This window comes from Cucurbita pepo, chromosome 10 (assembly GCF_057944985.1).
Source record: "Cucurbita pepo subsp. pepo isolate OVF chromosome 10, ASM5794498v1, whole genome shotgun sequence".
Classification (NCBI taxonomy): Eukaryota; Viridiplantae; Streptophyta; class Magnoliopsida; order Cucurbitales; family Cucurbitaceae; genus Cucurbita; species Cucurbita pepo.
This window is the reverse complement of record NC_141807.1, coordinates 11,180,956-11,191,620: the sequence shown is the minus strand read 5'-3', so window position 1 is coordinate 11,191,620 and position 10,665 is coordinate 11,180,956. Positions and strand designations below refer to the sequence as shown.

General features: G+C 33.5%; 1 non-coding gene across 1 annotated transcript; it reads left to right on the top strand.

Moving 5' to 3' along the window:
• The first annotated feature begins 8,178 nt into the window (after positions 1–8,178).
• On the top strand, positions 8,179–8,251 carry TRNAF-GAA (transfer RNA phenylalanine (anticodon GAA)). The gene has a single exon. It is a non-coding gene; the product is annotated as a tRNA-Phe (tRNA).
• Positions 8,252–10,665: the final 2,414 nt, after the last annotated feature.

Here is a 10,665-nt window from a genome sequence, read left to right as displayed (position 1 = left end):
TTATTAATGACTATATATTAAGTTTTTTATCGAATGTATCATCATTATTTCATCTATTTTCTTTGTTAATGAAATCCATGAGCTAGATAGAAGAAAAATAATAGAATTACTATAGAGAGAAAAAAAATAATAGAATTACTATAGAGAGAAAAAAAAGAATAGAAAAATAATAGAATTACTATAGAGAGAAAAAAAAGAATAGAAAAAGAATAGAATTACTATAGAGAGAAAAAAAAGAATAGAAAAAGAATAGAATTACTATAGAGAGAAAAAAAAGAATAGAAAAAGAATAGAATTACTATAGAGAGAAAAAAAAGAATAGAAAAAGAATAGAATTACTATAGAGAGAAAAAAAAGAATAGAAAAAGAATAGAATTACTATAGAGAGAAAAAAAAGAATAGAAAAAGAATAGAATTACTATAGAGAGAAAAAAAAGAATAGAAAAAGAATAGAATTACTATAGAGAGAAAAAAAAGAATAGAAAAAGAATAGAATTACTATAGAGAGAAAAAAAAGAATAGAAAAAGAATAGAATTACTATAGAGAGAAAAAAAAGAATAGAAAAAGAATAGAATTACTATAGAGAGAAAAAAAAGAATAGAAAAAGAATAGAATTACTATAGAGAGAAAAAAAAGAATAGAAAAAGAATAGAATTACTATAGAGAGAAAAAAAAGAATAGAAAAAGAATAGAATTACTATAGAGAGAAAAAAAAGAATAGAAAAAGAATAGAATTACTATAGAGAGAAAAAAAAGAATAGAAAAAGAATAGAATTACTATAGAGAGAAAAAAAAGAATAGAAAAAGAATAGAATTACTATAGAGAGAAAAAAAAGAATAGAAAAAGAATAGAATTACTATAGAGAGAAAAAAAAGAATAGAAAAAGAATAGAATTACTATAGAGAGAAAAAAAAGAATAGAAAAAGAATAGAATTACTATAGAGAGAAAAAAAAGAATAGAAAAAGAATAGAATTACTATAGAAAGAAAAAAAAGAATAGAAAAAGAATAGAATTACTATAGAGAGAAAAAAAAGAATAGAAAAAGAATAGAATTACTATAGAGAGAAAAAAAAGAATAGAATTACTATAGAGAGAAAAAAAAGAATAGAATTACTATAGAGAGAAAAAAAAGAATAGAAGTTAATTACGAAGTTATTTTGGAGTTCTTATTTTTTATTTTCTCGTGTAAGTTTTAGTTTGATAGTTACATTTGAGACATATATTACACAAGTAAATGATATTAAGAGCATTATCATTAAATGATAATATACTTGGTTGAGACATATATCGTGGAGTACACAAGTAAATGATATTAAAAGAGCATTATCATTAAATGATAATACACTAGGTTGAGACATATACATAGGGGCATTTCAAGAATTGAACTCGGGACCTCTCACACCCTAAGCAAGAATCATACCACTAGACCAAATGCCCTTTCTAAAAAAAATGCAACATTTTTAGCTCCTACTCAATATATTTTTTTCCCTCAAGTTTAAAATCTATTTTCTTAAGCTGTTGTTGGACTATAAAACAAAAAGTTGATGGTCTAGTATTTTACTGGTAAGTAAGACCCAAGTTCATCTTTAGAAATTTTCTTTACAATAATAAATAGACCCAAGTTCATCTTTGTTGTTGTCTAATTGTGATTTTGCAAAAAGCTTAACTAATATGAAATATCGAGGTAAATCAAGAATATATCCTACACGTCATTCAAGATGACAATAAAATTGAGTTAAATTGAACGCAGTTTTAGTTTCATGTTTAGTAGGTTCAAGATGAAGCATAATTGTATTAATGATATTAAAGAAAAATTCGTGTTTTGTTAGAAGGGACCAACTTCATTTAAGGTACTAGGAGTTTAAACTACTTCCATTGTAATTTCAATCACTCCATAATGATTACAAATTTAGGGTTGGCTAATTGGACATCAATTATCAACTTTAGGTTATAATTTAGGTAGTAGCCATTATAATATTGATAACTCTGTAAGAGTAGAGTTATATCAAGTCTTTTTATAGTTAATATTGCACCCTTATTCACAATTTTCTCATTTATTACCCATTTATTCTACTACTTAGTGAGCATGAAATCGTTTATTGCGGTCTAACATGAAAAAAAAATATGATTTGGCATAAATCGATCTTAATTGTATATTTAGTTGAGTTATATGGTAAAATTTCAGACATTTATGCTAAACCATGTGGGAGTAGCAAATTTGGAAACAAATGGGGGATGACATGAAAAGTTTAAATCCACGTCATCAGTCCAAGTGGGTCATTTACTACCCAATGAGGAACATCCTATGTTGACTACTTATTCCTTTTCAGCCCTAAAGGGGAACCCATGCTCAATATAAAAGGAAAAGGAAGACCAACAGGAGAGGGGCCACATTTTGGGGGAGAAAATCGAATTACACAGCAGCAGCCTCTGCTGTGAAACTAGAGAAGAAGAAGAAAACACTAATCCAGCAGCTGTTGACAGCAGAAAGAAAAGGAGACCAACAAGGATTGATTAGGGCAAAGAGGTGGACGTGAGAGCTCAAGAGAAGGGAACTTCCATTGATGAACGGCAACAAACCGGGATAACTCTCTATTTCCTTGTTCTCTTTCCTTATTCCATCAATTTTACATGATGAAGATGCGGATTCCTCTGTTTAATTCAGTTTGTTTGGAGAGCTAAACTTAATAGGGGAGGCGAGAGAGTTTTATATAGTTTAAGTATGTTGACGGTATGATTTTAGTTTATTAAAGAGTTGTTGTTAATAGCCCTAAGCAATGCTCCTAACGTTCTATTAACCACCTTAGTTTGCTCGTTAATCTTAAGATGACATGTAGTTAAAAACAATAATTTGTTACCCAATTTATGACTTAATATTCTTATAAATAATAGCCCTAGGCAATGCTCCTAATATTTTGTTACCCAATTTATGACTTAATATTCTTATAAATAATAGCCCTAGGCAATGCTCCTAATATTTTGTTACCCAATTTATGACTTAATATTCCAAAAGTGACTTAAAAATTTAACATCCCTATCTTTTTTTGTGTGCAGCAAACATTGGCAACATTGACTACAAAACTTATAAACATCGTGCTTCATGGCAAAGGTCATATGGATCATACTTATCCTTATCCAATGACCACCAAAATTTCATTTGATAGGCAGCGGAGCTCATATAGTGGGTTATTTTAACGTTACTTAAATCTCGAGCTATTTGATCGGTTCAGGGTCTTAACTCACGGTTCTTTGGGTTTTTCTTTCATATATCCTTAATTCATACTTGGTTTAGGGTTCATATGAAAATCCAAGCGATTTCTACAAGTATTTCTTATCAAAAAGTCCAAGGTGGCTACTTGCCTCGTCGTCGACGTTTGGGACATCCATTCTTGAGCTTCCAGTATCTAAATTACTTCAAAATTTCCTTCCACGTACTCCTTATTGTGTATAGTTTCTGAAACCATGAGATTTTCTATATCGGTCTGGAATGGGGTTAAAATTGAGAAAACCCGAGAAAAGGTCAAATTTTGAGTTGACTTGGACAGTTCAGTTGAACTGGCCATATCATCGTTTTCTTCCTCTTAACAGGAAGAAGATGCGCATTTTTCGCGTCGCCGCCATCTGTAACTCGGCCTGTAAAGCCACATTTACAGCGTTTCTCTCCTCGATTTCTTCGTGAAACTTAAAGATGGGTATTACAAGGAAGGGCTAGTGATTGATTTGATACCTTCTCGTGGATCGTAGCCTAAGATATTCGCTTCCAAAGTTCATCCAAAATCTAATTTATCGCTTGAGATAAACCAAAGGATTTCTTATTGGGTAGCCGATTCTAGGGGTTTCAAGGCCCTATTTCTTCATCGAACCTCTTCCATATCCTTTCTTCAGGCTAAAGGAATTGGTTTGGAGGAACGTCTTTGAATGCAAGACGTTAATTTTCAAAAATCGTTCTCGGTATGCAACTCACTCGAAACGCCAGATTTTTCGATCTCTTGGGTAGCTTGTTTTACGATGTTTCCTCTCTCGATTCCTTCATCAAGTTTACTCAACTTCTTCCTCTGAAGCTAGAGGATCCTTAATTTGAAGGAAAAGAGATCGTAGATAGGAATTCGACTCTTATCCCCAATTTAATTTTGAAACCTATTTTCTTCAATTCAACACGCTCTCGAGGTTACTTTTCTTTGTGGTCTTCTATGGAAGCATTCCTTGGAGGTGTAGAAACTGATTGGAATCATTCTTGCTCGACGAATCATCATATATCCTCGGATTGGATTTTCAAGTTTTTCTTGAAGTTCTTCAATGGTTGATTGAATTGGGGGAATGGTTTCTAGGGTCTTTCAGCACTATATTCCTTCATAGAACTTGTGGGTAATCTTGTTGAGAAACGGTAGGAATAAGTTTGAAGAGAAATGGTGGAGGATTGCTCTCAAATTTCGAAGAAATCTGAAAGTAGGAGACCCATAATCTAAACGCTTATTGCCCTCGATTGGGGGATCGTCCTTTCTCGATTCTTATTCCGTATTGTTTCTCCTACTTCAGACTTTATAGGAGGAGCTTAAACCGACATTGAGAGCTCCAGATTCTTCGTTATTTAGAAGTTTGAAGAGAAATGGTGGAGGATTACTCTCGAATTTGGAAGAAATCTGAGAGTAGGAGACCCACAATCTAAACGCTTATTGCCTTCGATTGGGGGATCGGCCTTTCTCGATTCTTATTCCGTATTGTTGCTCCTACTTCAGACTTTATAGGAGGAGCTTAAACCAACATTGAGAGCTCCAGATTATTCGTTATTTAGATATCGAACTTTCTAAATAATTTTTCGGAGATATCAACTCCGATCATAGCCTTACCGACCTTGGCTTTGCATACTAGTCATTGGATGTGATGATCCGTGCGTGTTCGTTCTAGATCATATCAAATTTTGGAGGAGATCCGACGGTTGAAATTTGTGTTCGAAGGATTTTGCTCGGATGGTCACGGTAGATGCTCTGATTCTAATTAGAGTGGCATTTCTATAAATATCCATTCTTCTAGGGGTATTTTGGTAATTTGCCACTTTTCGAATATTTTATTATTATTTTTCTCGAAAAATCCATAATTTTTCTACAAATTCCTGATCGCTTTTTTATCATTTTTGGCTTATTTTGAATGTAGAGAAGAACAAAAAATACTAGATTAAAAATAGAGGTTAGTCCATGGCCCACACTCTAAAGTCCACTCTCATCCACGACCAACTCTTAGTTACTTGATAAAAAATGATAAACATGGAGTGAGTAAAACTTAGTAAGTAGCCTACTCATAGGTTCTTAATGGCGACCTTAAGCTAGGATATTACTTCTTGTTATGTTTTCAGGATCTTAGAACTTAGAGGTCATCGTGTCATGTATCATATACTGATCCTGAAAACCTTCCGCTAAAATAACCTTCAATTTTCTCCCCATGAACACATGAGTGGTGTCATCATAATCATGTAATCCTACTGGTAAATCGTGGTGCAGGACATCTCATTTAGCTTATGGGAAAGGTAGGCCTATCATAACATCCAGCTCATGATACATATTGCAGGACATCCTACCTAAAGAGGAATAGGGGCCTTTTAGTACACATTGTAATGCAGATAATGGTTACTTATGGGTATGGATCCTAGCAACTTATTTAGCATGTTATTCACATAGTTCTAGGTACTTGGTACATGGATTATTTATGAACCTAGGTTTATACATAATGTCATGGGTTAGGCTTTAGAAGTTGAGGTTTGAGCTTAGGAAAACATTAGAGGGTAACCTAACGTGGACTAATTCGTGTGAAAACCTACTAGCACTTTGAGGACCTCTTTCCTTCACCAAACTTATGGGTAAACTTATATAGAAGGTGCAGGAACAAGTTTGGAAATGAATAGTGGACTATAGTTCTCGAATTCTAGGTAAACCCATGAACACGATGCCCCAAAACAAAAAACTTGTATCTCTCGATTGGGTACTCGATTAAGCTTGCTTCTTGCCCCTAATAGTCTACCCTTATTCATAATTTATAGACAGATTTTCCACTACCATTGAAACGTCTAGAATTTCTATAATTTCATTCTTGATTTTTCTGAATCTTCTGCCAGAAAAGTCTTCTCCGATCGGAGCCTTCCTTTTTTAAGCAACTTGTAATTCTTATTCTATAAAAAATTTAATGATTCGGGAAGTTTATAGAAATTAGAAAAAGTACCATTTTCTCAATGTTTTTTCAATTTTACTTGTTCTTTACTTCTAGATACAACCTAGTAGGGATTATACACTGTCTCTTATTGGAGACCTTGAGTGTTGCAAATTCTCCTCTCTTTTGAAAACTTTCAGTCATCGAAAGTGTTTATTCTAAAATAGGTAAAGGTATAAGGTTCTTATTTTTCTTCTGTTTCCCAAGTGGCTTCTTTTACTCTATGATTCTTCCATAGGACCTTAACAAGAGAGATTTCCTTGTTTCTCAATCATTTGACTTTCTTGTCTATTATTTGAATCGGGTCTTTTTTATACGTTAGGTCATCTCTCAAGAAGAGAGTTTCATGAGTCAGTACGTGCGAACGATCTAGGTTATACTTCCGTAGTATGGATACATGAAAGATATTATGTACTGCAGACAAGTTTGGGCATTGCCCGATTCTATAGGCCACAGATCCAATCCTTTCTAATATCTCAAAGGGATGGATAAACCTAGGGCTTAGCTTCCCCTTTTTACCCTACCTGAGCACCCCTCTCATGGGGTGCTACCTTTAGGAATATATGATCCCCTACCTACAATTCCATGTCCTTGCGCCTTAGGTCTGCATAGCTTTTCTCTCGGCTTTGTGCGGTTTGTATCCTAGCTTTAATCTTCTAGACTGCGGCGTTGGTACTTTGCACCAACTCTGGCCCAATAGTTGTCGTTTGCCCCCCTTCTTCCCAAAAGATAAGGGATCGAAATCTTCGTCCATAGAGAACCTCGTATGTGGCCATTTGTATGGTGGCTTGGCAAGTATTATTATAAGTGAATTTCATAAGGGGTAGGTACTTATCCGAGCTTCCTGCAAAATCCATCACATATATCCTCAACATGTCTTCCAATATTTGCTTGAGCATTTCTGTTTGACCATCTGTTTATGGGTGGAATGTCGTACTATAACTGCGTACCCAATGCCTTAGTTGAATTTTCCAGAAGCGAGATTTAAATCTGGCATCTCGGTCTAATACTATTGCCTTTTGTTGAATTTCCAGAAGCGTACCCAATACCTTTACTGATAAATATTCATTTTTAATTTTAGCAAGAGTAGCTCAGTTGGGAGATTGTTAGACTGAAGATTTGAAGGTCACACGTGTTTTATCCACGTTCAACGCACCTAATACAAGTTTATTACCTGACTATACAATCTAAAAACATAACTTGCTTATTCAATCTAAAATTAGTGATTATTTCTTTTTTAAAAATAATGAATTAGCGGAAATACCTTTACTTATGAATTTTCATTTTGAATATTAGCAAGGATAACTCTGTTGGGAGAGCGTCAGACTGAAGATTTGAAGGTCACGTGTTTGATCTCCACGTTCACCGTACCTGATTCTAGTTGCATAATCCGACTATTCAATCTAAAATTAGTCATTATTCCTTTTTGAAATCTCAATGAATTATCGGAAATACCTAACGTGTTCTAGTTCACCGCACCTTAAACAAGTTGGATAACTTGAATATCTTATTAAAAATTAGTGATTATTTCTATTTAAAATTTCAATTAATTAGCGAACCTTTACTGATGAATTTTCATTTTTAATGTTAGTGTGGATAGCTCAGTTGAGATAGCGTTAGATTGAAGATCTGAAGGTCTCGTGTTCGATTCATGTTCACCACACATGGTTCACGGTGCATAATTTGACTATTCAATATAAAATTAGTGATTATTTCTTTCTAACATTTCAATTAATTAGTGGAAATACCTTTACTTAAAACTTAAAAACTTTCACTTTTAATTTTAGCGGGAATAGCTCAGTTTGGAGAGCGTCAGATTTAAGATTTGAAGGTCACGTGTTCGATCTCCACGTTCACCGCACCTGTTTCTTTTTGCATAACCTGACTATTCAATAAAAAATTAGTCATTATTTCTTTTTAAAATCTCAATGAATCAACGAAAATACCTTTACTGATGAATTTTCATTTCCAATGATTGCGGGGATAGCTTAGTTGGGAGAGCGTCAGACTGAAGATCTGAAGGTCACGTGTTCGATCCACGTTCACCGCACTTTGTTCAGGTTCTATAATTTGAATATTCTTTCTAAAATTAGTGATTATTTATGTTTAAAATATAATGAATTAGTGGAAATACCTTTACTTATGAATTTTCAATTTTAATATTAGCGTGGATAGCTCAGGGAGAGCATCATATTGAAGATTTAAAGGTAATGCTTGATCCACGTTCACTGCATTAGCGATTATTTCTTTTTGAATTTTTAATTTTAATATTAGCGTGGATAGCTCAGGGAGAGCGTCATATTGAAGATTTAAAGGTAACGTTTGATCCACGTTCACTGCATTAGCGATTATTTCTTTTTGAATTTTTAATTTTAATATTAGCGTGGATAGCTCAGGGAGAGCGTCATATTGAAGATTTAAAGGTAACGTTTGATCCACGTTCACTACATTAGCGATTATTTCTTTTTAAAATCTCAATGAATTAGCAGAAGATCTGTCACGTTTTGTATCCAACTGGCATAAGTTGACTAAGTTGCATAACTTTACTATTCAATCTAAAACATGTGATTATTTATTTTTTATGTTATCTAGGATGGCTTAGTTGGGAGAGCATCAAATTGATTATTGGAAGGTCTTGTGTTCAATCTGCATTCATCGCACCTTATAGTTTTATGAATTTTTATTTTTAATGTTAGCGGGGATAGCTCAATTGGGAGAGTGTCAAACTAAAGATTTGAAGGTCGCATGTTTAATCTCCACGTTCACCGCACCTGTTTCCATTTTCATAAGCGGACTATTCAATAAAAAATAAACTAGTTATTATTTATTTTTAAAATTTCAAAGAATAATGAATTAGCAGAAATACCTTTACACATGAATTTTGATTTTTAGTGTTAGCGGGGATAGCTTAGTTCGGACTGAATATCTGAAGGTTACATGTTTAATCCACGTTCGCCGCACTTGGTTTACGTTGCATAAGTTCTTTAAGTTGCATAACTTTATTCAACCTAAAATTAGTGATTATTTCTTTTAAAAATATAATGAATTAGCGAAAATACCTTTACTTATGATTTTTTTTTCAAATATTAGCGAAGATAACTTAGTTTTGAGAGCGTCAGACTGAAAATGTGAAGGTCACGTGTTCGATCCACGTTCACCGCACCTGATTCAAGCCACATAACTTCACTCGTGACTATTCAATTTAAAATTACTGATTATTTCCTTTTAAAATATCAATGAATTAGCTAAATACTTTACTAATGAGTTTTCATTTTTAATGTTAGCCCGGATAGCTTCGTTGGGAGAGCGTCACTAAAGATCTCGAGGTCACGTGTTAGATTTATTTCCTTTTAAAATATCAATGAATTAGCTAAATACTTTACTAATGAGTTTTCATTTTTAATGTTAGCCCGGATAGCTTCGTTGGGAGAGGGTCACTAAAGATCTCAAGGTCACGTGTTAGATCCACATTCACTGCACCTGATTCAAGTTGACTAAGTTGCATAATCTTGCTATTCAATCTAAAATTAGTGATTATTTCTTTTTAAAATCTCAATGCTGTAGTGAAAATATCTTATTAACCGATGAATTTTTATTTTTAATGTTAGCGGGGATAGCTCAGTTTGGAGAGCGTTCAAGTTGACTAAGTTGCATAACCTGGCTATAAAATCTAAAATTAGTGATTATTTCTTTTTAAAATCTCAATCAAGTAGTGAAAATATATTAACCGATGAATTTTTATTTTTAATGTTAGCGGGGATAGCTCAGTTTGGAGAGCGTCATTGAAGATCTGAAAAAGTCACGTGAGAGCATCACTGAAGATCTTAACCGATGAACTTTTATTTTTAATGTTAGCGGGGATAGCTCAGTTTGGAGAGCATCATTGAAGATCTGAAAAAGTCACGTGAGAGCATCACTGAAGATCTGAACGACACGTGTTTGATCCACGTTCACCGCACCTAATTCAAGTTGACTAACTTGCATAACCTAAATATTCAATCTAAAATTAGTGATTAGGTCACGTGTTTGATCCACGTTCACTGCACCTGATTCAAGTTGACTAAGTTGCATAACCTCGCTATTCAATCTAAAATTAGTGATTACTTCTTTTTAAAATCTCAATGAAGTAGTGAAAATATCTTATTAACCGATGAATTTTTATTTTTCATGTTAGCGGGGATAGCTCAGTTTGGAGAGGGTTCAAGTTGACTAAGTTGCATAACCTGGCTATTCAATCTAAAATTAATGATATTTCTTTTTAAAATCTCAATGAAGTAGTGATAATATCTTAACCGATGAATTTTTATTTTTAATGTTAGTGGGGATAGCTTAGTTTGGAGAGCGTCACTGAAGATCTGAAAGTCACGTGAGAGCATCACTGAAGATCTGAAAGTCACGTGTTTGATCCACGTTCACGGCACCTAATTCAAGTTGACTAACTTGCATAACCTAAATATTCAATCT